A 26,241-nucleotide genomic window follows, 5' to 3' on the forward strand; every position below is an offset into this window, starting at 1 on the left:
TTCTTCTCCGGGTTTTCCCAGCAGCGCCTTGCGGTGGCGGGAAATTTGGCATCAGAGGCCCTCCCCGCTCCGCCCTCACTGGCGGGAATGCTGACCAATGGGACGAGAGGAGCTCGCGGAGCTCGGTCATTGGGCAGCCGGAGAGCCGGAGAGCCGGGGGAGCGCTGCATTCTGGGAGCCGTAGTCTTCCTCCCTTTTCCGGATGTTTCTCAGGGCTTTTTTTGATTGCGGTTTCCTGAGCTGCTGAGGAGTGAAGAAACTCAGCCCGGCGCCTGGACTGAAGGTAGCTATATGTCAGAGAATGCGGGTTTGGAACGCAGGGAGATAAAAATATAAAGGCAAATCGCTTTAAAAATATACTCAAATCAACAGACTCGCAGACATAGTAAACAGTCTTATGGTTACCGGGGAGAGGGGGTGGGGAAGGGGTGGGAAGGGATAAATTTGGGAGTTTGAGGTTTGCAAATGTTAGCCACTATATATTAAAGAAAAAAGATTTAAAAATTCCTTGTGTATAGCACAGAGAACTATATTCAATATCTTGTAATAACCTTTAGTGAAAAAGAACATGAAAACGAATATATGTACACACACACACACACACGACTGGGACATTGTGCTGTACACCAGAAATTGGCACATTATAACTGACTATACTTCAATTTAAAAAATTAAAATACATATATTCAAATCAGGTGTATTATAATTATGGTTTTTTTTTTGGAACAACCTCAAATGGCATCCATGAAAAAAGTGAATTTAGGGAATCTAGGGTGGAAAATAGAATCATAGCATCTTTGGGAAGGGTTCTTTAGTTCAGCGACCCATTTGCTATCTGAATACCGTGGTCTGAAGTATTCAGACTGCAGGAGTGGTGGAGCACGTGAAAGGAGAATTGTTGGAATGTGCGCTCCCTGCCCCTCGTCCCAGAGATGGCCTCTTGTGCTAGAGGAAATTCTGTATGTAGTTACTACACAGTCCTACTTACAGATGGGTAAATTAAAGGCTTTCTCGTCTTATGAGAAGATAGCGAGATCTTTTTAAATAACTTAGGTTTATTGAAAGATAATTAAACAGAAGAAACCAAAAAGGTGTTTCAAGTCACTCTTTGAGTATCAAGAAGTAACTAAAATATAGCAAATCTGAAATTAAGAGACCAATTGCATACCCCAGGAGGTTTTTTGTTTGTTTTTTGGTTCTTTATAGTCTTATGCAGTTTGTTTATATTTTTTAGTTTTATTTTTGAGGTGTAATTTATATACAGTAAAATGCACAAATCTTACCTATACAACTCAATGAATTTTTATTATGTATACAACCATGTAACCATCCAGTGCACAATAAGGAGCAGCCCCATTACCTCCACATGTGTTTTTAATTTTACTGAACAGGACTAGACACCTGGTGATTCTATATCTGAAATTTTGGCCAACTAGTTGTTAAATTGTGTTTGAAGGTCTCCAGGACTCACTGTACTCTGGTAAGTATGCTAAGTATAATCTGCCTAAACAAAATATATATACTATCTATTTGTATGTGGATATGTATTTTTAGTTATTATACAGTTTGTAATTACCATATGCTTTGTGTCATCCTAGTGGGCAGATGCATCGACCCCTAGTCAAAGAAAGAAGGCTGTCACCTGGCTGCTTGCTTTTGTTTATATTAACAGGCAAAAAAAAAGGAATTCTAAATAAGGATTTTGTTTGCAATTATATAGTAAGAGATAATTACTTATTAACTTGAGAATGCTTTTATCACTTGTTCATAACTGTCATTTTATGAATATATTGAAGGCAAGGCTGACAATATTCTCCACTCTGGAAACAATTTGAAATTAACCCTAAAAGAACCAGGAAGCTTAGTTCAAACAAGTAAAGAAATCAGATCATTTGCAATGGAAAGTCCAAAGGAGCAGAAATAATGAAAGCCAAACTTTTGACTCTAACACACGTTTCTGTGGGTTTTAGTTTCCTCATATAAAAGGTAAGGAAATTAGAAAATCTCTAATAATCTACCCTACTCTAGCATTCCTTTGAACTTAAGGCAAATTTGGAAACTGTGTAAAGACAATTCCATTTAGAATTAATCCTGCCGTGGTTCTGGATAGAGATTTGATTTGCCTTAATGTCATTATTGTCTGCTGGGAAAGGTATTAGGATCTTTAATCGGTGTTTCTCCCTTTGGTTAGGGCATGAGATCTTTGAGCAGAGAAAGTGTGTTTCCTTTGCTATCCCCTGCTCTTACAAACTGTTCAAAAAGAACAACCAACATTGTAAATCAACTACATTTCGATTTAAAAAGTTTAAAAAAAAAAGACAATGGCCAAAAAAAGAAAAACAAACACTAAGCCAAAAAAAAAAAAAAAAGGCAATCAATCAGAATGTTGCTGGAAAAAGTTAGGGGCATTTGTACCTAATAGAAAGTCCAGCTGAGCCAATGGTCGGCCTCTAATTATTCAGAGTCAAGAAGCAGGGTCACCTGATGAAGTAGTGCATCCATGGTTTCCATTATTGCTTACAGTGTTTCTTTCCCTCTGCATCCCTTTTCTCTCCACCCTAGGCCTTGAAAGACCTCCACCTGGCTCCAAAGCTAAAAAATAAAACCCAAAAAAAAAAAAAAACTCAGGAGGCTCCTTGCAGAGTAAAAATATGCAGGCTGCTGGTTCAAAACAGATTGCAAAGTGTATGTAGTACTATCTTTACATGTCTTCAGGGACTATAAAGTACCCAAGATACAATGCAAACCCATAATAAATGTTATTTATACTTACTAAATGATATGTATCTTTATCCAGACCAATGATCAATAAGTTGCAAAACTTTTCAGACCTGTGATTAATAACTAGTTTTAACAGCATTTGTAATAGAGTCAATAATATGGTAGATAACTTTGTCTGGTGACAGATAACTTTGCCTGGTGATCATTTTGTAAAATGATCAGATAAAATATAAAAAAATATATAAATGATCCTCTAAAATATAGAAATATCAGATCACTATGTTGTACACCTGAAGCTAATATAATATTGTAAGTCAAGTATACTGCGGTTTTAAAGATAAATAAATAAAAGTAAAAATAAAAAAAATTTGGAACACACACAACACAAATCCTCACTTTAGGCCCTCAGGAAAGTGCCATAATCCATTATAGCCCTTTGACATTAACGCAAAGGCCACAAAATCTTGGAGGTCAAAAACTCTACACCTCTAGGGGTCAGAGCAGCCCAAGGAATAACCTACAGGTCTAGGCTTTCCCTGATCAAGCAGATCTTTTCGCTTCTATGATGTGAACTAGGCAGAACCTTCTCCTGATGCTGTAGTCTAGGGCCACAAGCACTAAAACAAGCAAACTCAGTCCTCTTTCTGGCCTCTCTACTTACTAGTTGTGTGACTGAGGCAGCTGATTTAACCATTCTGTACCTTTAAAATTAGCCTAGAAGTAGTATCTAGTTCAAAGAATGGTTTCAGTATTCAGGAGGTAATAGCAGGTGTAAAATACTGAGAAAAGTGCCTGGCATATAGTAAGCAATAAATGTCAACCATTGGTGGTGGTGGTGGTGGTGGTGGTAGACAGTATTAAAGTTGTACTTCAGGAAGATTAATCTAGGCAGGATGTGTGGAATGGACTATTTTAATCAGATACAAAGAAATGAGCCTGGAAAGGGTATTCAAAGGAAGGGACCGAAAAAAAGAGGACCAGAATGAGACATTTGAGAGTAAAAACAGACAAATCTAAAAGCTATTGGGGAGGGTGGGAGGTGTAGGGATAAATTGGCAGTTTGGGATTAGCAGATACACACTATTGTATATAAAACAGATAAACAGCAAAGTCCTACTGTAAAGCACAGGGAACTATATTCAATACCTTATAATAGCCTATAATGGAAAAGAATATGAAAAGGAGTATATATATGTATAACTGAATCACTATGCTGTACACCAGAAATAAACACACCACTGTAAACCGACTATACTTCAATTAAAAATTTTTTAACAAAATTTTTTTTAAAAGCTATTTGGGAGGAAGCAGGAATAAGGCGGGGGAAGGGGTAAAAGTTACATACATAGCATAAATACATGTGCCTCACACACAGTGCCGTAAGGGTTTACAAAAAGCATATCGTTCCTAACGATAATTACTTAGGATGAATAATTACTTTGCAGTTAAGACAGAAAAAGAAATTTTAAGAGACATGCAAGTCTCTTAAAACAGCATGAGTCAGGAGAGGAATACAACTCTGACATTCAGTTCCAAAACTTTGTTAGGACAGTATGGAAATGGGAGGAAATTTAAATTTTGTTGAATTTTAAAACAAAGTATTTATAAACTATACCTCAATAAAGCAGAGTGTATATAAATTATGCCTTAAGCAAGTTTATTCTAAAGATCTTGGCAGAGAAAATAAATCGTCAAAGCAGCATGACTGCGTGTGGTCAGCTAGTGGGGGGTCGGTGGGGAGGAAGAGCCAGTGCTCTTTGAAGTAAGCTGAATGTTCATTTTCACTGGCTCTGTGCCGTTTGCCTGAAAACCTCCAGTTCCAGTCTAAGCATTCACAGTTAGTTTGACAGACCAGAGGCCAGGGTTTGGGAAGACTGACTCTCACTGCATCCTCCACTCACTGAACATTTGACAAATGGGAACAGAATTTGAAAGATGTTTGTGAAGCACCTTGGGATACAATCTGCAAAAATGGTTGTACTGATCACTCCCCTGCCCTTTCTAGAAATATACTAAGATCACCTTCTCCATTTCCCACCCCCAAGCTCATACCCCCAGCTCACTTCTGGTAGCTTCCTATATTCTTCTAGCTCAACTGTGGGACTCTTCAGATAAAAAGAAATAAAGCCTTCATTCCTTCTTCCAGCCCTCCACTCTTTAGAGAGTGTCGAAAAACCTTTAACACTCTAATTTTATATGTTAAGTGCTGCAGTGATCAAAATAAAAAGCTCTGAGAAGCTGAAAGGTTTAGTATTTACCCCTCTCCCCAGCCTTTCACTGAACTCTTTGATAAGCCTCCAAAAATTATCTCTGATCTGAAATCAAACCCAGATGGATGTTTTTCCTGGCCTGTGTTCATCTGGTTAGCCACCTGTTTCCCTCTGTGCTAATACAGGAAGGGGATATGAGAAAATGGAAGGTGTTGGCTCAGAGCCCTAGAAGTCTGGGGAAGGTGGCTTTTGAAGTCATTCTTGGGGGTGGGGAATAATAGCTGAGTGGTAGAGTCTGTGCTTAGCATGCACGAGGTCCTGGGTTCAATCCTCAGTACCTCCATTCAAAAATAATAAATACTGTCTCTGAGCTTCCTAACCCATAGATCACTTCCAACCATAAAATCGACTTTATTTTTTTAAATAAAAATTTAAAAAATAATTATTCATTCACTGCTGTGTTCCAATGCCACCTTCATTAATGGAAATGCAAAGTATGTCAACAATGTTTATAAAAAATAAGTGACTATCAGGGTGTATACTGGAATTTCAGAGCTGGAAGTCACCTTAGAAGCCATTTAGGGTAAAGCCCCGTTTCATAATCTAGGTAACTGAAGCCCAGAGAAATTCAGTTAGATTCTAAAATCAGTATATTTGAAATAAATAGAGAAATAATAGAGATTTTTTAGATTTGACCAAATCAAACTTTTAGAATTGAAAAATACAGTTATTGAAAGAATAAATTGGTTAAAAGCAGAATAGGCACATTTGAAAAAATAATTATTAAACTGCAAGTTGGAGCTGAGGACATTGCCATGATGCAATAGAGTGGGGGAAATGAAAAATACAAAGAGAAGTTAAGGGAAATGAATGATAGAATGAAAAAGGTGAAATTATATTTAATGGGAAATTCAGATGGAGAAAAATAAAGGAAATAAAAGAAATACTAACTAAAAATTTTCCACAGTTGATCAAAGACAAGAATCCTCAGAATACAGAATCACAGTGAATCCTAAGCAAAGAATGTAAAATTAAATCTTCACTTAAGTACACTGTAATGAAACCAAGAAGTATGGGGGAAATATTAAAAGCAATCCAAAAAGAAAAGAGAAACATTTTAGACTGACAGCAAGTTTTTCAGCTATACCTTGTTAAGCTATTACTAAAGAGGCAAGGTACTTTAAGATTAAACACTCTGGACCTTTGTTGAATGGAGTCTGTATTTGTCTGCAAGGGCTGCCATAACAAAATTCCACAGGCCGAATGGCTTAAACAACAGAGATTTATTTCTTACAGTTCTGGAGGCTAGGAGTCCCAGATCAAGATCTGGAAGGGTTTGGTTTCATAGTAAGAGCTCTCTTTCTGGCTTGTAGATGTCTACCTTCTTGCCGAATCCTTACATAGCCTTTCCTTTGAGTGTGTGCAGAAAGAAAGATCTCTGTCTTAACACTTCTAATAAGGCCAGGTCCTATTGGATTAGGGCCCCACCCTTATGATTTCATTTAACTGTAATTATCTCCTAAAGACCTTATCTCCAAATACAGCCAAATTAGGGGTTAGGACTTCAACATATAAATTTTGGAGGGACACAATGCCACCCACAGTCAACTCCCAAAGATACATTTCAAGAAGAAGGAAATTGAATATAGAAGTAAGGAATGGGATGCAAAAGAAAAAAAAGAAGTGGTGAGCAAAGAAACTGGTAAACAGAAAAGTAAATCTAAAGAAGGGTTGACTCTAAAAGCAGTTGTAACAATAATGAGTAATGGGGTGGGGGTAAAACCTAGATCGCATCATCTCATTGGACGTCATTATTGGCGCTCCTTTTAATTGTACTGCGGTTACTGTTTGCGTATCTGTCTCTGCCGCGGGACCGTGTCTTCTTCCGCTTGTTACCCTGAGCGCTCAGTGCAGTGCTTGGGAACATTCACGCTGAACACACAACTTCAGATCGCAAATGATTTCCTGGGCTCTTCTTTAAGCCCTCCAAGCCTTTGCCTTTTGCTTCACTGCCTTTGAACTTCTCTTTGAGAGGTTCAAAATTTGAAACCATTAAGCCTTTTCTGTCTCCAGCTTGGAGAGGGGACCTGCAAACCAGCTGCTTGGTGGCTCACAGAGCGCTTTGTTGGGAAGATAAAAGAGATAGACGGGGTCGGGGGGTGGGGGTAGTGTCTGGAGATGGGGACTTTCTGGAGGGCCCCAGAAGTGCCCCAGAATCTTGAACCTGACTTGTTTCACTTTGTGGGAGCTGTGACAGGGAGCCCTCCCCTGTGTGCCAGTCTTCCCACATCTGGCCCTGGCCTTCTAAAGCCAGCCGTGGTCTTTGCCACAGTTCTCTCTTTTCAAGAGAAATCACCTGGTGCTTACAGCTTGCAGCAGTGGGAGCGTCTCTGGGAGGCCTTTCAGCAATAACATTGTCCCTCACTGCCATTCCAGCCGCTCCCTGAAATAGATGTAGAAACAGAGTGCAGGGCCTCTCATGTGAAGCTGGCCTAGGTGTGGTCCACCGTGACCCTCCCATCACCCACTGAATATTGTAAAGAAAGAGGAGGAATCACAGTCTTACTGCCCCCCAGCCTTCAAACTGCTCCACTGGGGAGACTGTACCAGGAAGGGATTGTGAACTGTAAACCCCCGCATGGCCCAGAGGACTTGCCTGGACCCGGTGCCTAGAGACTTGACCAACTTTAGCCTGGCTTCTGCCTGCACTAGGCTGTGTCCCTGAAGGTGACACCTCAGACCCTGTGCTGCCTTTGCTCAAGAAATGGCAGTGCCACCAAACCACAAGATAGACTTCGTCCCAACCCACGATGCCAAACCATTTCCAGTCATTGTCCACTCACCCTTTCTATAATTTTCCATTTCCCCATGGTCCCCTTTTTAGCTCCTATAGTTTCCCCTAGCCTCTTTTTGTCCTCCCCCCCCTTTCACTTCCTTATAACCACATTTAGTTACCTCTGTTCTCCCTTTAAAAACCTCAGTCACCTTTGTCTTAGTTGGAGTTGAGCCTAGTTCATTTGGGAGTCTTGTTTCCCTACTGCAGTAGTCCAAATAAAATCCATCTTGCTGCCTTCAACGGGTGTCTGGTGCTGTTTCTCTTCAACAGGACCAGTCCAGGACTTCCACCGAGGGCTTTAGCCCTCACACCCCCAGGCCAGGAGCCAGCAGGAATCCCAGACACCACAGCAGGCTCCATCTGGGGTCCAGTGGCCCCAGCAGAGAGCTGGCACCTACTGTCTATCATGGAGGAACCCACCATCAAAAGGGGCCTAAAGACAGTTCACCTCAACACTTCAGTCTGTGAAGACGTGGCCAGGTGTCCTCAGGTGCAGGGATATGTCTGGCACACACGCTGGTGTCATATCAAGTTCAAGGCCCTCAGGGTGTCTACAAGAAGAACCACAGCCATCCTGCACTCTGGGCCAGGCCCTCAGGGCTGCCCTTTCCACAAAGAGATGGATCAGGTGCTGCAGATTAAGATCAGTGCCAGCCCAGACAACCTCAGAAAGCAGATCTAGCTCTGGGATCTGCATCATTACAACCAGTGGACCCAGGGGAAGAAAAAAAGCCATTAGCAGAAAGATGGGCCAGAAGGGCAGGGCGCTCTCCCAGGAGCAGCAGAAGCTCCAGAACCAGAGGTGGAGATGCAGATGAGCATCGGTTTAAGCTGGAAGGGGAGATACTAGAGCTGCCCAGTGACCTTGCTGAAGCCCAGCCCAACAATACAGCTGAGACAGCGATTGGCCAGGGTGCCCAAGGGACTGGGGCAGGTAACTGGCCAAATGTGTTCCACCAAAGCCCTGCTGCCGTGGGACTGGGTGGAGCAGGAAATCACAAATAATAAAACCCTCCAAGGACCTGGAGCTCCTGAAAATTTAAGAAAAGATGGTTTCATGGCAGGTGTTGGAGCCAGCATGTTAAAGCTGGAAAGGACAGCTGGAGACCGTCTTCACCTCTTACGCTTTACAGATGAGAAAACTAAGCCAGAGGAAGGGAATTTACAGAAGCTGACACTGCCCAGTTAACTCTGATGCCGTCAGGAGACCCCCAGCTCAGTGATCCTTCCTCTAGCTTCCAACTGACTCTTGCCTGAAATGCACTTTATGATGGGTCATCATGGGAATCTCTTCTGGTCTTGAAACTAGGGCCCGGAAAGAACGGGATGACAACAGCTAGAATTTCTCTCTCTTTTCTCCAGCAGAAGCCCCGAGGAGGCAAGTCTCCAGACAGAAACCAGCCTCAGAGAGAAACTCCATCACAGCCCCACCAGCTTCAGGAGAGTCTACAGCGCCCTCTAGTGAGCCAGGTGCGCCAGCTCCAGCCCAGAGCCAGACCCGCAGACTTGCTGCCGTGATACCGCACAGCGCAGGTGCTTGGTTAGCCAACTGCCCCGGGAATCAGCTGCCCGGCTGCAGTGCCACAAAGACCAGCACAGTCCCCACATGGCAGTCCTGGTCCAGATGGTCCAAGACACAGCCAGCACCAGGAGGCAGCAGCCATTCTTTAGGACACTGCTGGTGATGTCCATGATGGGGTGGCCCTCCTAGGGTCACCTCTAGGCCACCTTGCACTCAGGGTGCACCATTAAGGGTGACTGCAGTGGCTGAGGGCTTGATGGCGGGCATCCTGTTTCCATCCTGAGTTCCCTCAGGACATACTGTCCGGGCAGCTGCAATGGGATGGCTTTATGGCCGCAGCATCCTTTGTTTACTAAAACGGCAGGCAGCATTTTTCATTCATAGCTTTTAGGGAGAGGTTCAACCTTCTCAGCTTGGCACGCAGCCCCAGCCAGCCTCTGCAGCCTCACACTCCCCCCTCACCCTGGCCTCCAGCCTGCAGATCTCCCAAGCGACCACACTGTGTCATCCCTGTGCCTTCTGCAGGCCCCACTTCTGGGAGCTCCCGCCGCGATGCTGTCTGTCCTTCACCACTCAGCTCAGGGTCACCTCTTACGTGTCTACTCAGTTTGAGGCTTCCCTTCTCATCAGCCGCACACCAGTTCTTATCACAACGGCTCTTACTGTGTCTTAGCTTTACCTCTGCTCAACCTTTTCCCCCACTGGAATTCTTGAAGGCAAGGAACGTCTCTTTCATCGTTGTATACCTACTTCCAAGTACACAGCAGGCTCATAAACTGTTTAGTGAATGAATGATCTGAAGAGTATTTGCACTGACGGGGAAGGAGAGGGTGAGAGAACGGCCCCATGGCCTGAAGGGCTCCTGGGCAGCTTCAGCGTACCTGTAACCTCTCCCAGGTGTGACGCATTTCAGCTGAGCTTGGGAGCACGGACTCGTTGACTGTCAGAGGTGGAACAGACTTCAGAACTCAAGAGTAGCGGGTTGGAGAGGGGATGGGACAACAGAAGCAGAGGTCAAAAAGGAGGGAAGATGCTTCGCAGCTGGTTTTGAAGATGGAGAAAAGGCCACGAGCTGAGGAATGCAGGTGGTGTCCAAACACCAGAGAAAGCGAGGAACAAATGCTCCGCTAGAGCCTTGGGAGGGAGCGGAGCCCTGCCTGCGTATTGACAGTAGCACACTGAGACTGATCTCAGACATCTGACCTCCAGAACTGTAAGATAATAAATTTGTGACGTTTTTAAGTCACTAAGTTTATGACAATTTGTTCCAGCAGCCATAGGAAACTAATATAGATTATTATTTGAACAGAGTTGGTTCAGAGGAGGGCAGGTGTGTGTGTATATATACGTATATGTTTATACCTTTATGGGTGACAAAAGCAGCCCTCGGGAAATTTAAAGTAGACTGTTACCAGGTCCAGGCTTGTACTGTTAGCCGTGCCGTCAGTAAATCAAGGGGCAAGTTGTTGGGGTGAGGAATAGTGACTTTACTCGGAAAGCCAGCAGACTGAGAGGATGGTGGGCTAGTGTCTCACAGAAGCATCTTGCCTGAGTTAGAGTTCATGCTGCTCTTATACTGTGAGAGGAGGGAATAACGTCAAACACTTCCTGGTTCCCGTCAGACTCTGGAGGGGAGGTGTTCATTTCTCCCTTCCTGCAGCCATTCCCCGGTGGTCCGGATGGTTCCTGTGAGCTGAACAAAGGTGTTTTAGCTTTAACGCTCATTACCTGGGAGGCAGGGCTCCCAGAGATGGGCCATTATGTATACCTTAAGCTTATAGGCAACATCCCTTTAGTGATGAACTAGTAGCAAAAGCAATAGAATATGAAGGCTACAGTAAAAGTAACAGATGCTATATGGAGTCAGATTTGTTCTTCCCGATTATAGGACCAACCGATGAGTAGATCAGTCACCGTTAACTGCTTGGGCGCTGAAGCAGCCACAAGCATGTAGCAGTTGCATACAGGTTCCTGTGACGGTGCAGTTTGTTCCCCTTCTGCTGGGAATGACCAGCCTGCATGCCCTCTCCAAGTGCTTTATAAAAAGATATAGCACCTTGGAGCATTACAAACACCAACAGCAGTGCTTTGTTCTCAGGAATGGAGAAGGGAGGGTCAACACGGAAAGAAGAAAGAAGGCCTGGAGAAGTTCAAGTGCAAAGGCAGGATGGACAGTCATCACCCCAAGTCGACCAGGCCTGGAATGCCAGGTAACGACCGGTAACTCCACTTGCCTGGAACCCCAGCAGCCTTCGTGTCCCATTCCTGGCCGCTCTGCCGCTAGTTCTGCTCTGTGCCCAAGCGAGGGTGGAGGCTGTGGTCCAACTCTGGGCAGAGGACCTCACCTCAGTCTGTACAGAGACTGTGGGGCCAGCAGCGGCTGGTGACCACCTCACAGAAGCACTCTGTTCCCCAGCCCCTTACCCTGGGCGCACTGCCACTGGCCTCTCAGCTGCCAGAAGCCCTGCTCCACAGCATCCCAGACAGCCACGAGCACTCACTGAAACACAGCTCCTCGGGGGTGGTGGGTTGGTGGTAGGGGCTGTCAGCCACTGATGCACATTCCGCCCTCCCGATTTCTTTTTGGACAGGGGGTAAGAGAGTGCCTGCATCCCACCTGTGGCAAAGCTGACTTGCCTTCAACACTTGGGAATCATGGCTGCATCCCTGACAGCCGAGGCTGCAGTGAAGGCCAGGACTGGCATGACATGAAGAATTACTGAAAGGTACTGACAGCCGCTCAGATAGTTCTTTTACGTGTGCCTCCAGCAGCCCAGCACACCTCGGAACCTCTCCATGACCTCCCCAGGTCAGGCTACGTTTTCTGGAGGTCCCGAAAGATAGCACAGATGGCATCTCCCATGTCGTGGAAGGCACACCCAGCCCTAGATCTGCCCACGCAATCAGAGGCACTGGGAGGCCAGCTGACGCGGTCCAACGGCTGCTTTCTGAGATGCGGAGAGAGGCAATTTCACGTGGGCGGCTTCCCTTTGAAGATGCAGGGCCAGATTTTGCAGATACAGTAGAATGTCTCCTGAGACATCCGGAAGGCTGGCCTCCATCTGTGGGGGTCTAGTCTCCCTGCTCAGAGGTCCTGCCAAAGATGAGGCAGCGTGGGGAGGGCCCTGGTCCCTTCTCCCAAGGGGGCAGGGCACGGTGGGTCTATAAGCAGAGCGTGGATGACCACTTGGGTCCTCCAAGTGTGGGGATGGCTGATCCAGCTGGACCTGCATGGCCTGGATCCAGGCAGCCCCCGCCCAGTCTCCTCACTTCCAGCCACAGCCTGGCAGCCACACAGCCCCTCCTGAACTGGGTCCATGGGGTGTGCTTGGCGGTTGTGGACGCCACTGAGCTAAGCTGGGCAGAGTGATGTGTGGAGGTACGTGCCTTTTCTCATGACGGGTAGTGAAATTCTTCTCCCACAGGTAGGTGTGGGCACCAGGAAGCTCAGGGTTGAGTTTGCTGATGAGTATCAGACCTGCCATTATGAGCTGGCTTAGGGTATGAGGGTAATTACATCTGTGGAAACCATGTCGGCATCCTCTGCCCATTTTCACATAGACTGAGTCAGCAAGACAAGGGCCAGGAGACAGTGGCTCTGAGCAGATCAGACCAGGTTCTCAGTGGGTATTACAATTTGTCTTCTTTTCTTCACAGACTTCCTCTCCTTAATGTCTCCTTCTGAAGGACTTTTAGTTTCTCCAGGCCTTCCACCTCTCTTCACCAAGCAAACTGATTGGTGAAATTCTATGGAAAATTCCTTCCTTCACACTAAAATCAAAAGTGCCTTGAAAGACCAAACTCCTTCAGTTTTACTTGCCCTGATCATCTGGTGCCCCCACAAGGAAGCACATGAAGAGATAGTAATTTTTTTTTAAATTTTTGGACAAAATGACAAGATCCTTTTCAATCTCAGTTTCCTGGCTTTAAATTATAATGTTCACCCTAGATTTTAACTTCATTATTACAAAGAAGGGCCTGTCTCACGGGAGTGCAGAAAAAGAACAGATCAATTATTCCTTAGGGTTTTCAGAATGAACAACCACAAGGAAGAGTGGACTTTAACATTAGCGCTGGCTATTTCTAGATCTGAGTTCTGGCAGTGCCAAGTCACTTAGAATGCCCTTTTGAGCGGCCTACTGCTAGAACCAAGAGGCTGCAAAGGACTTCTGCACACACCACTGCAGTGTCTTTCCTGATGCTTTCCCCCTAATGAAAATCTACTCCCATAGTGTTGTGTGTGCTTTAGGCTGCTCTTTCACTAAGTGATGGCGTCCATCCTAGTTAGGTGTAGCCTAGCTCTTTAGGGCTGTGTGACCTCCGTAAAGTTACCATCCCTCTCTGTTGTTCTCCTAGTAAAACAAATAGGTTACCTCACCTAACCCTAAAGTCCCCTTGCTGTGCTAGCATCCTCAAGTTAAAAGGTCAAATCCCACAGGACGTCAGCGGAAAAGATGACTGAAACTGTCTCCAAGGTGGTTTAATAAATATAATGTGGTAAACATTAAGAACTCAACAGTGCATTCCACAAATATTTCTAGGAATTACAATAGGCACAGAGGATAAAGTGGAATAGCCATGAAGATACTACTTTTGGTCATGCTCGTTATTAGATCAGCAGCTTGGAGAAGGAATGTGCAGGATTTGGTCATCCTCTTCTAGGTGGCTGCTCGTAGCTGGGAAGTCTGCTCGCTGCTGATGGCTGATTCTTGACTTGGGCAGGACTGAATATTGTTTAATGGTTTAGATGATTCCTTTTATACAGTAATTAAACATAATTCCTAAAACACTATCTGGGAAGGAGCTTATTAGTCACTGTCACAACCTTGGGGCTGACAGTCGGCTCATTGTAATAGCATTTTTCCTGCCCACTGTTCCAAAAATGACACTCACTAAACTTTTGGCATCTTACACTTGGAAATGACAAAGTAGCCACCCCTCACTGATCAAGAGGAAATGTGGGTGTCCATAGTGGTCAGGGCCCTCTCTCCCTCCCCAGACCACCCGCTGAGGGTCCTGCACTTCTGGAGAAGGAAAGTTAAAGAAGTTAAAGAGCCGCACGTATCCTCCCCCGGAGGGAGCAGCTAACTGCAGTGCTGGTGCTGTTCTTAGACCTCCGGCCACTGTTAACACTTGAAGTGAGTTTATCAGGCTGCTTCAAGCGGACTCTTAGCTGAAGGCAGATCCTTGCACAAAGGAGAGTTGGTCTTCAGGGACAGGTCCAGGGTGTGGGTGTCCCCTGACAGAGTTGGTTTCTGCAGTTTAGGAACTTGGCGCTCACCAAAGGAAAGCTAGAATGAAAAAGGAGAGAGAAAAATATTTTTTGAAAAGCACTCCAACTAAAGAACAAGCAAAAACCCAAACCAGACAAAACCTACGCAGTCTGTCTCCTCACTTCCCCTCTTTGCAGTAGTTTCCCTGAGTGACTGCAAAACAGAGTTCACAGAAGTGATAGTCCTTGATGCAAGAAGCTGGCCACTAGGGGACTTAGACTGTTAGAGAAGTGAATCCTTGAATTCAATCCTTAACGGCAAAATCACTGGGGCTTTGTCAGCGTGATTTGGTTCTAGTTCTGTTGCTCCTACAACCAGCTGTGTGGCTTCCAGAGACCTGCGTAGACCTGGGAGGCTGTCCACGCCGGGAACACTGAACACTCTCAGAAGCCAAGCTCATGGCTCAGTGGGCTGAACCTGCCTCTACACTTGTTTTCTTTTAATTTTTTAAAATTAGTTGCTAACATTAAAATATTAGGAGATTTCTAGGGGGAAGGTATTTCACTGGTAGGATGTATGCTTAGCATGCACGAGGTCTTGGGTTCAACCCCAATACCTCCATTTAAAATAATAATTATAATAATAATATATGTTAGGAGATTTCTTATAACAATCTGGATTTCCAGCCTTGGGAGGTGGGAGGAGATTCCATTTTTTCCATCATCCCTGGACCTTTATTCCCCACATATTAGCAAAATACACTTACTAGATATGCTAGATACAGTCCTTACCAAGCCAGACTCACACGGTGCTTCCTGCCCGGGACTGAAGCATTCGCCTGTGGGCCTGGGCTCTGCCCCTGTACTCCCTGGGATGCTCCAACCTGGAAGGCTGACCCTCATCTTCTCACTCAGTCTCCTGTCACACCTACAGGGACTCTTTGGTACACTCACGTGCTTCTCCCAAGTCATGAGAAAGTATTGTGGGAAGCCAAGTCGAAGCCCTCAATTGATATAAAGCCTATGGAAATTGACCAGAAAAGGAAGTGAATTTGGCCTTAGAAAATTGAACAAATTTTTCCCCATCAACATAAATGAAAAGAAGCTGATTAAAGACTACCAAAAGACTGATGAAAGGATCTGGTTGTGATTACCATTGGCCTACAGTGCTCTGTTCTTTCTGTCTTCTAGTCCCACGACTTTTAATAGGTTATTGAAAATAATAATACTAATAACAGCTCTATTTATTGACTATTGTATGCAAGGAACAGTGAGGTTAGAACTGTTATTATCCCCATTTTATAGATTAGCTGATGCTTAGAGAGGTCAACTTCCTTTCACAGGTCACAAAGCTGGCGGAAGTGGGATTTGAACCCAGAGTGTGATTCCAGAGTGAGAACTCTTGGTGTCTGTGCCTTGGAACGCCTTTAGGTCAGGGAACTGAGTCTCTTTGTTTGTCTCTAGAGAGAAATAGATGCTCAAAAACTACTGAATGATAGGAAGGGAGGAAGGGAGGATGGGAGGGGGAGAGAAAGAAAAGGAGAAGAAAGAAAGAAAGAAAGAAAAGAAAAACACCAAGGAGAGGAGTAGAATTGTTTTTCAGGATAGATAAAGCGTCCTTATTCTGACTGATGATCTGGTAAATACCTACCCTTGTTTCCAGTCTCCATCTCAATGGCTCCTCCTCTGATTCCTTTTCTAACTTGGGTGTTGTTTAGCAGCAGCCTGTACCTGCTTCATGCCTCCCTTACTGCGCTTTTCATGATTACTGTAGTTTTATATGCCTGTGTCAACTGGAGAAAAACGCATGACCAACAAGTTGAATTAAGTTTTATTTGAAGACCTTGCTGAGGACTTAAGCCTGGGAGACATCCTCTCAGGTCTGAGGAACTGCTGCAAAGAGGTGAGGGAAGAGCCACAATATATAGGAGTTTTTGCTGGGGAAAACAAACAAAAAACAAACAAACGAAAAACATGTTGAACATCAAAAGATTACTGCTAATCATGAAAAACAGATATCTCAAGTTAATGACTTTAGTGCTTTTCTATCTATGGAAGGATGCAGGAGTCTGGGCTCATTGAAATCTTTCCTTTGATGTGCACCTTAGCTCTCTAGGGCCAGTGTCCTGTTTCTCTCCATCCTGAATCTCCCCAGGGTGCACAGTGGGGGCAGTTGCAGTGGCTGAGGGCTTGAGAGTGGGCAACATTCATTGATTACCGGAGTAACTGGCAACAGTCCCTTCCATACCTGTCTCCCACTCTGGGCTCTGAGTTCTCCAAAGATAGGATCTTTCGGGGTACTTCCTAGCACTTAGTTTGGCCACATAATCTATATAAATCAGTGAGTGGCCTTTTTTGGAGCCTGATCCCGTATTTACAGATAATACCTTTCTGTCCTCTTACTAAGCACATGCTTTTTGTGTGGTTCAAAGTGAAACTTGGGAAGCCCACAGAGGGGTAATGGCAGTCTCCTACATTTTATATTTGTGCGTCCTGAACACATAGAGTCAGAGAGAATAGCAAAGAAAACTAGGAAGAGGGATGCAAGACCAAGGCAGATTCAAAGCAGTCTATGCTACAACTTCTACAGGCAGCCTGTTTATTCATCCCACAACTGTTAAGCACCTACTGTGTGCTGGTGCTGTGCTTGGCAGTGGGGTATAGCTATAAGCAAAACAATCATGATTTCTATTCTCGTAAAGCATATGTGCTAGTGGGGGGAAAGAAGTAATAAACAAGTAATTAAACACATACATAAGATTTTTTTTAAAATAATAGTAAGTGCTATGAAAGAAATAAATCATGGAGGTGGAGTAGAGTGAGCAGACTGGGCACTCTAGGATGGGTGGTCAGGGAAGGCTTCCCGGTGGAGGTGACCATTCAGCTGAGACCTGAATAATGAGATGGAGCCACACCTGAGTGTCTAGAGAAGAGTGTTTTGTGGAAAGGGAACAGCAAGTGCAAAAATGCTGATGCTTCTTTGTGCCATTAACCAGAGGGATAAGCATCTGAATGCCGTCTGACAGTTTGGTGGTCTACTGTTTTTAAATAGAAATTATACGGTCTCTGATGTTCAGGCCATTTATAATGTGACTCTGCATCTTTTCTAACTAACCTGATGACCTCTGATTCAGCAATCCTCCCCTTTAAGAGTGCCGATGCCCTGCACCTGCATCCAATATTCATGCATGCTTCTGATTTTCTTTTTTTGCTCTCCTTTCTTCTGAAATATTCTTTTCTCTCCTTTGCCCTTCAGGGCTTAGTTAAAATTCCATCTCCTCCATTAAAAATGGTTTCTCAGTGGGATCTATTCAGTACCTTGATTGCAGTGGTGGACAGGCAGTACTACATGGATGATAAAATTGTTTAAACTTCAATACACACAAAAGAGTACAAGTAAAACTGGAGAAATGAGAATAAGATCAGTGATTTATATCAACGTCAATAACCTGACTGTATGATAGTACTATGGTTTTGCAAAACATAACCACTGAACAGGGTACAGAGACCACTATTTCTTACAACTGCATGTAAATCTACAATTGTCTCAATTTTTTAAAGTAAATAACAAAAAAATTACATTTTCATGGAAACAGTGAAATTTTAAATTTTTTATTCATTTGAAAAAAAAAAGATTTTCAATTTGCCAAGAGTCCATATCCTCCAGTCTACACATTTCTAACTCGCTCATTATAATGAGCAAAAGGTATTGTCTAAATAAAACCATACCAGTCTTTTACCCTATCAAAAAAAATCCCACTGAGATTCATTGGGAATAATATCTTCTCAGGGAAAACTTGCTGGCGCCTAGTAATGATTTCCTTCCCCCATTTTATGTTCACAAATTGCCCTTCAAGAACTTTGCCCAAGATTGGACCTACAGTTTGCAGAATCAACTTTCTTCCCCTTTTCCCAAACTGGGACAGTGTGTACCCATCTACAGTGCTCTGGCACCCCTCCCTGGCTCCACGGTCCCCGGAAAGCTGCCAACAGTCTTTTCACATATAAATTCTTTTGGTACCCCAGCTGGACTTTGTCCAGGCTTGGAGACATAGCTCATTCAAAGGCAGGCGTGCATTCTCCTACAATATCCCACTCATTATGTGCTTCAGTGTCTTCCTACTGATATTTGTATGATGAGTATTCAATGTCACAAATGTTGGAGCAGGGAAGCTGGTGTTCTGAGGAAGGAGCCAGGAAGTCCTGGATGGAAATTTTCCAGTGGTACAATCTTGGGCTAAAGCAGTTCGATTCTCTGAGCTTTTGTTTGCCCATCTGTAAAATGGAAAGAATAGTAGCTATGATTATTGTTACACTGTCAAAAAATGAAGAATGAATGAGCTAGTGTTTGTAGGAGTGATGAGCACAAATTAATGGTAACAAAGCCAATGAGATGGGGAGAGCTGCTTCCTCATCGATGTGGGAATGTATGGGAATTTATGGGACTTTGGAGCTGGAAGCTTCTGTAGAAGTTGTTCAGTCCTTCCTCCCACTCGGTGAGACCAGTATTCATGAAACAGCACATTTCAGCTTAAATAGCTGCTCTCTGTCACCTGTCACCATCACAGCCTCTGCGCCTGAGCAGTGTACCTGTACCTTCAGTGCTCCATCAAAACCTGGAAAAGAGCAGGGAGGGTATAGCTCAGTGGTAGAGCACATGCTTAGCATGCATGAGGTCCTGGGGGGGCCCCTGGGCTTAAGGAGTTCAAGGTCTAGTTGGTAAGAACGGGCTTCATCTTTCCCAACTTCGTTTGCCTCCCGTCTTCTTTCAGTTCCTCAGATTCACTGAGCTCCTTCCTTCCTACCTCAGGGCCTTTGCAGATGCTGTTCCTTAGAATAGTCTTCCTGCCACCCTTCTTCTGGCTGCCTGACTCCTGCCCATCCTTCAGTTATCTGTTTAAATGTCACTTCCTCAGAGGCCTTCCCTGACCACACCCTGCCCCCCGCCCGCCACACCATGTAATTTAGGTCCCCTCCATTACACTTTCATAACTTCCTAAAGTTTGGGGATATTTTTGTTTCGCCTTTGCAGCACTCATTATTTGAAATCACTCTATGTTTGTTTGCTTGCTTGTTTATTATAGCCTGTCTTGCCTCGTTTACATTTACCCTCTAGAAGGGTAGAGGTCAGGTCTGTTTTGTTCACAGCGGTTTGTCCCATTCCAGTCGTGTTGTCTGGCGGACAAGTGTTCATGAAGCATTTGTTTAGTAAATGAGAGTGGAAGGGCACACACTCATTTAGGAGTTAAATGGTAATGTGAAAATGCCTAGAATTAAAAGGAAATCACCATACTCTGTATGCTACTATAGTGGTGGATATATGTCATTGCACCTTTGTCTAAACCCATGCAATGTACAACACCAGGAGTGAACCCTAACGTCAGCTGCGGACTTTGGGTGATGACAATGTGTCAATATAGAGTCATCAGTTATACCAGATGTCCCACTCTGGTGGAGGATGTGGATAAGGGGGGAGGCTATGCATGCATGGAAGCAAGGGGTATGGGAGAAATCTCTGTACCTTCCTCTCGACTTTGCTGTGAGCCTAAAACTTCTAAAAAATTAGTAAAGTCTTTAAAAAAAAGGGAAACCAGAAAAGAGACATATACATGTAAGGGAGGAGTTGAGAGCGTCAAGGAAGAGGAGGGACAGGTAGATCTGGATAGAAGGAGGAGGGGCTGGGGAAGGGCATAGCTCAAATGGTAGAGTGTGTGCTTAGCATGCACTAGGTCCTGAGTTCAATCCCTGGTACCTCCACTAAAAATAAATAAACAAATAAATAAATAAAATCACCCCTCCACCAAAAAAAAATCTTTTTTTAAAAGTTGTAGGGGCTGCATTCTGAGTTGGGGGAGTAACATGAGAAGAAGTCTAGGCTGTAAAGATAGGTTTGCTGGTCTCAGAACTGTTGAAATGCTAGCCTGCTGGTTTCCCACTGGGGAAAGTTGGAAGACCAAATTAGACAGAAGACCAAATTCAGACCATACTGTGGAGGGAGGGCCTCAAAAGCCATTCTAAGAGACAACATGATGGAAGCAGTGGGGGTGCAGTACAAGGTTGATGGTGAGCTGGGCAAAGAGCAGAGACAGGCTCTTGGGGATCAGCTAAAACACCCTCGTGGTTTTCTGTAACTGAGATTCTAAGGGCTCTTTGACAGAGGGGATCCTATTATTCTTTTATATCCATCGCTACACCTTATTAAATTCTAAGCATTCAAGGATAGATCTGTAACCGACGTAGATGAGAAAGCACAGATAATACACTGACATAAATAGATGAAATACTCTTTCATTGGAAAAAAATGTGAAATTACAAGCATATGTTTCCTTTGAAACTTCAGAACAACTTGAACCATGGGCTAATTTTATTTTATTTTTTATCATCAAATATCTGAGATGATTAGAGCATAAGAATAACATTTTTTTCTCTAAATCAAGAGACAGTTTTTCGACCCTTGTTGCGTGGATGGAAAATGGAGGGAGAGAGTTAAGACAGTATTTTGTGTTTCTTGCCCAAATATTGCTGTCATTTGCTTCGTGCTGCCTGATACAGCATCCTCTGTCTGCTGGGCACTAATCACTAATGACTGTTGCTGGATTGACACCGGCCATGTATTTCCTCATCTTGTCTAGCTCCTTAAAAATTTCTCTTTGCAACAGAGCTCTGATGAGATGAGAAAAATGCTTACTCTGTGTAAAATATAAAGCTGATACAAAAATGACCTTGAATTAAAAGAGAATGTGAAACACCAATGTCTAGGCACTTGTTAAAAATGACAGTGTTGTATTTTTTGACATGAAAGAAACTCATGTGGAAGAAACCCACCTATCCATTCTCCCCTTGGTCTGCTATGCAGATGGTCACTGGTCACCTGGCCCCTTGAAACAAAGATTATATTTCACACTTATCTCTTGTAGCTAGGTGTGGACATTGTCTAAGTCCCTTGTATGTCTATTGTAACATCTTTAAATAAGAATATGTTATATTTTTTAATCATCTTTCTTCCCAGAAATTCAAAGCTTCTTAAATGTTTTTAAAAATAATACCTCTATTAATCAAAATTTCAATAGCCATAGTGTTTAAGGTATTATAATGTTTTTATCACCAAAATACTTTGCAGCTGTTTTAAAAGAAAAACCAGTGACTTTCCAACTCACTCTAGGACATTTTTTCTTATTTTTTTCTCCTTCCAGTGGGGAGGTAATCAGGTTTATTTATTTGTTTATTTTTAGAGGGGATACAGTGGATTGAACACAAGACCTAGTGCATGCTAAGCATGCACTCTGCCACTTGAGCTATACCTTCCCCTCTTATTTTTTTCTTATTTTGATACCTGTTCTATTTGATACCTAATCTATTTCTTTGAAAGAAAACAGAAGAAGAAAGAAGCAAAGTGGCCTAATTTCATTCAAATGTGCAGTCATTTCTTGATAACTATTTGCAACAAAGACAATTAGACTACCTACTTAACATTTTAATACCCAATTTAGGGTTAGTAATGTTTAATTAACACTACGCACATTTTACATGAAAAAAACTGATGTATGAGAACTATGTATCAGTTAGGATTCTCTGTGGTCAGCAACAGAAGCCAACTCTGGCTAATTTAAGGCGTTTATTTTTTAAATAGCTGGAAGGTCATAGAATTTTCCAGAGTGTGAGAGCCAGGCTAAGAGATCACATTGCAGAGTGGACATCCCTGCTGGTGTTTGGGTTCAGCAGCCTTTCGTGTGGACCATGTGGTGGAAACAAAATGTCCTGGCTGAGCAAGGACACAGTTTGGTGACCTTGCCATGATCTTGAGGGATAAAGGCATACTTGGCTATAAAAATGGGAAAGCGTGGCCTTGAGATTTAAATTAATTTTACACAAGAAACGATAACCACTCTTTCTAACTTAACTCAAGTACAGACACATCCACCATCTCATAAATCTTACAAAATTGAGTCCACAGGACACTGTAAATAATGCATGTGTCCTATCTGTTATATTAACAAATACAGATGAACAAGCCCAATATTAAACAGCCACCTAATTCATTTGTACGTATTTCAGGCTCCAAAGTTGCCCTCCAAACTCTCACCGTCATTGAAGCCACTTTTAAGAATTTAAGAGGGATTAAATTTAATGGATTAAATCCATTAAGATGGGTTATTGGCAGCGAGCCAGGAGCAAAGCAAGGAGCCAGTCCTGACATTCTGACTGAGGACGTTGAGATACAAAACAGCTCGTGACTTCTTCCCCCAACCAGAGCAGAGTGTCCCCTCTGCAGACGGTTGTTGTAAGTCACCAAGATGCCCTCACTTGGGTTGGTTTCAGGGTTAGCGAGACAGGGTGAGAAACAGATGGTCTTCGGACACCTGAGTCTTGGTTTTGGTCACGCCCTTAAGGTCTACCTTGCCATTTTCTCAGGATATTGACACCACCTGGAAGTGTGGCTCATTGTTATTTGCTGCTTGTAAAAAGAGGAAATGCCTCGCGGATGTCCCTCATCACACTATCTCACTACTTTTAAGACCAGAAGAGAGAATGATTAGTAATAGTAATAAAATTCCCAGCGCTTACCAAGCAGACACTATGTGTTGGGATTGGGCCAAACACTTAGACGCTTTACATCCTTCCATCCCCGTGAGAATTCTTTGCAGAAGGCACTGCCACATCTCTGTTTTACAAATGAGGAAACTGAAGATTTGGAAGGTTGTGCAACTTTTTCAAGGACAAACGCACAAGTGGAGAGAGGTAGCCCAGGATTAGAATTAGAATCCAGTCTGCAGTGGAGCCGCCATGTCTTACCCCGCTCCTTCCCTGTGGGAACCTGGCCTTTCTTTTCCTCCTGGCATCTTTCCTACAAGGACTGCAGTCTTCCAGCACCCTCCACTCCCCTTCACAGCTCTCCTTCTTACTGTTAGTCCCATGGCAATGCCCTTGGTGTGTCATTATTAGTATGGCTCGCTGGGGAGCCTCTGTGTTCTTCCTGGAACATCACAGAGCCAACCGCCCTGTGATTAAAGATTAAGTTCTTGGGAGCAGAATTTCTGGGTCAAAGGCATATGCTCTTCTAATCTGGATAGGTAGTGACAAGTTTTTCTTCAGTGGGGTCACCATGGGTGTGTGTTTCGCTCACCGGCTCACTGAAACCAAACTTTTCGATCTTAGCTAACCTAATACGTGTAAAGTGGTATCTCAGTGCGACTTGAATTGTATTTCTCTTTTGATGAGTGTAGTTGAGCATATTTTAAAATATCTGAGAGCCATTTTTATTTCTTCCCTATCTTTCATTTCTATCCCTATCGTTTTCCCATCTTCTGTTGCATTTTGGGTGTTTTCCCCATTGCTTGTCCTTTGTTCTAATAAAAGTGGCGAATACTTTGTTTCATTTCACTTTGATGGGTTTTGCCAAAAAGAATTTTATTTATTTACTTACTTATTTTATTGTGGGAAAACATATAGAACATAAAATTGACCATTTTGGCTATTTTTAAGTGTACAGTTCAGTGGCATTAAGTACAATGACTGTTGTGCAACCATTGCCATTATCCCTTTGTAGAACAAAGATCACAGATAGAAACTCTGTACCGATTAAATAATAATTCCCCAGGCCTCCCTCCCTTAGCTCTGATAACTACCTTTGTACTTTCCATCTCTATGAATTTGACAACGCTGCGTCTCTAAGTGGAATCAGACAGGATTTGTCCTTCTGTGACTGGTTTATGTCATTTAGTATAATGTCTTCAAGGTTCATCCATGTCACAGCAGGTGTCAGAATTTCTTTCCTTTTTAGAAACAAAGAATACGCCATTGTATGTATATGCCACATTTTGTTTATCCAGTCAGAATTTTATTTTAATGTGGAAAAAATCAATTTTTAATGGTTTCTGATGCTTAAACCAATCAAGGGTATAAAAAAATTCTTCTCTAGTTTCTTCTACTGTATTTATAGTTTTTTTAAAATTTAACATTGGAAGCTTTGATTCAGCTGAAATTTATTCTAGCTGAATACAATGTTTGCATCCAACAAAAGGAGAAAGCCATTTTGAAGACTGGGCTCCCCAAGACAGATTCTAGAACAGAGAGTTGAGTGCAAGGAGTTGGTTGGGGAGCACCCTCAGGAGTCACGTTGTTAAGGAGTGAAGGAGGCAAAATTGGGCAGAGGGAGAAGTCGAACTGAGATGCAGTGGTTACAAAGCTTCAGCCAGTTCCGCGAGTCCGGGACCTGGAACGGCTTTTCACAGTCATCTTAAACTAAGAGGGCGGGGCGTTGTACTCCTTCATCGATCAGTCCTTGGGTCTGACTGACCCTGGGGTGTAATTTTGATGAAGCTACTCCCTTTGGCTGAGGGCAATTCCTGGGGAGGGGCTCAGCCAGGAGCCCTCAGCAAACAACGCTCCCAGCATATGGGGAAACAGAGCCTTGGACCTTCAGGCGGGAGGTGGATGGTTCACCACGGCATCTACCACACCACCTTCCCGACCCCATATATTGACATATGCATCTCTTAGCCACCTTTATTATATATGAAATTTCATATGTATTTGAATCCATTCCTGGACCTCTGTATTCTGCTCCATTGATCTGTTTCTTCATATATCAGTAGTATATTGTCTTAAAATTATACTTTTATAATATACTTTAATACATGCTAGGGCTAGTCCCTTCTCACTAACTTCAAATTTTTCCTTGTTGTTCTTGCTTGCTTATCTTTCTATATGCACTTTAGATTAGCTTGCCAAGTAAATCAGGGTGGTGGTGACTGGATTAAATTCATAGATTAATTTGGAGAGAACAGGCATATTTTTTATGTTGAGTCATCATCCCCTGCAAGAATGTGCTTTGACCTTCTGTTTGTTCAGGTTATCTTTTGTGTTCCTTACTGGTGTTCTAAAGTTTTCTTTATATAGGTATTATGTAGCTACAGTTAAATTTATACCTAGCTATTTTGTCTTGAAATTTTTTTTGTAAGTGTATTTCTGGTTGGTTGTTTGTATATATGAAGGTTAATTATTTCTGTGTATTAATGTTGAATTCAACCACCTTACTGTATTCTCTGTAGTAGTTTTTTAGTTGATTTTCTTGGAGTTTTCAGATGTGCAGTTTTATCTCTTTCAGATAATGATATTTAGCCTTCTTTTTTCCAACTTTTCAGCCTCTAATTCCTTTATTTTGATTAATGATCAAAAGTACAAATTATTTTAGAACTTTAGAATTCTAAAACATGCAGATACTAACTACTTTATATAAAACAGATAAAAAGTTTATACTGTCAAGCACAGGGAACTATGTTCAATATCTTGTAGTAATTTATGATTTAAAAAATCTGAAAACAAACAAACAAACAAAAAAGAATTCTAAAACATGTAATTCACAACATGAGAAGACAGCCACTGAGTATACTTCTACAGCTGTGGTTACTCCACTGTTTCACAGTTATAATACATGTTGCAGTTAGAATCTTTTAGGTGATGGTCTCCACTGTTAAGTTATGATCTTCCTTGAGGTCAGGGACTGTTTTATTCCTTTTTATATTTCTAGCACTTAGCTTAGTGCCTCCATAAATGTTTCTTGGAAAATTAAGGAAAAACCAATCGTTGAATGCTAAATAAGTTAAAATAATGATCATTTGCAAAATGTCTGTTCATGTCAACTCACCTTAATGTCAACCAACCCTATTTCTCTTCAATTTTTTGAGACCATGGAACATGCAATAATGTTTTTAGGTCAGAACACCTTCTCACCTTGGCC

The 26,241-nt window shown here is 43.0% G+C and overlaps 1 protein-coding gene across 9 annotated transcripts in view; it reads left to right on the forward strand.

Moving 5' to 3' along the window:
- The first annotated feature begins 182 nt into the window (after positions 1-182).
- The window catches only part of PAQR8 (progestin and adipoQ receptor family member 8), a 101,771-nt gene continuing 75,712 nt past the window's right edge, over positions 183-26,241 (forward strand). For 2 of the 9 annotated variants that reach the window (XM_032463266.1, XM_032463260.1), the window contains exons 1-4: positions 205-283; positions 8,038-10,502; positions 11,388-11,499; positions 11,881-12,015. The gene's annotated coding sequence lies outside the window, so the exon portion shown is untranslated. Of the gene's footprint in view, positions 284-8,037; positions 10,503-11,387; positions 11,500-11,880; positions 12,016-12,946; positions 14,077-26,241 lie in introns of those variants that run through there. The other 7 variants (XR_004313655.1, XM_032463263.1, XM_032463267.1 and 4 more) reach the window with 7 other exon arrangements.

The sequence above is a fragment of the Camelus ferus genome, chromosome 20 (genome assembly GCF_009834535.1).
Source record: "Camelus ferus isolate YT-003-E chromosome 20, BCGSAC_Cfer_1.0, whole genome shotgun sequence".
In the NCBI taxonomy this organism is placed as follows: Eukaryota; Metazoa; Chordata; class Mammalia; order Artiodactyla; family Camelidae; genus Camelus; species Camelus ferus.